We start from the raw sequence: 247 nt of genomic DNA, 5'->3' as shown, positions 1-247 counted from the left end.
CTCAGCCCCTCCTGGAAATTCACCCACCTCCGGAGCCTGGTGGCTCTTGTAGGGCCTGGGGCGCCGCGATCCGCGCTACAGTTTCAGCGATGGTCACTGCGTGATCCCAGCTCCAGCTCGTAGGCACCCGCTCGTCCGTCAAACCCACGGAGCAGTCGGGGCAGGCAAGCTGGCGGGCAGCAGCGCGAGCGCGCACACACCCGGCCAGACACCGCGCGTGCACCCAGCCTCTCTTACAAGGGCTGCA

At 67.6% G+C, this 247-nt stretch overlaps 1 protein-coding gene across 3 annotated transcripts in view; it reads right to left on the bottom strand.

Annotated features, from left to right (window-relative positions):
* SLITRK4 (SLIT and NTRK-like family, member 4) overlaps positions 1 to 247 on the bottom strand; it is a 16,529-nt gene that overhangs the window by 15,329 nt on the left and 953 nt on the right. Inside the window, exon 1 of one of the 3 annotated variants that reach the window (XM_005857878.1) lies at positions 28 to 241. The exons of 1 other annotated variant lie outside the window; for it this stretch is intronic. The gene's annotated coding sequence lies outside the window, so the exon portion shown is untranslated. Of the gene's footprint in view, positions 1 to 27; positions 242 to 247 lie in introns of those variants that run through there. One more of the 3 variants, XM_005857879.2, reaches the window with a different exon arrangement.

Source organism: Myotis brandtii, unplaced genomic scaffold, assembly GCF_000412655.1.
Source record: "Myotis brandtii unplaced genomic scaffold, ASM41265v1 scaffold1145, whole genome shotgun sequence".
Taxonomy (NCBI): Eukaryota; Metazoa; Chordata; class Mammalia; order Chiroptera; family Vespertilionidae; genus Myotis; species Myotis brandtii.
Note: the sequence above shows the minus strand (reverse complement) of the source record. Positions and strands in the feature narration are given on the sequence as shown.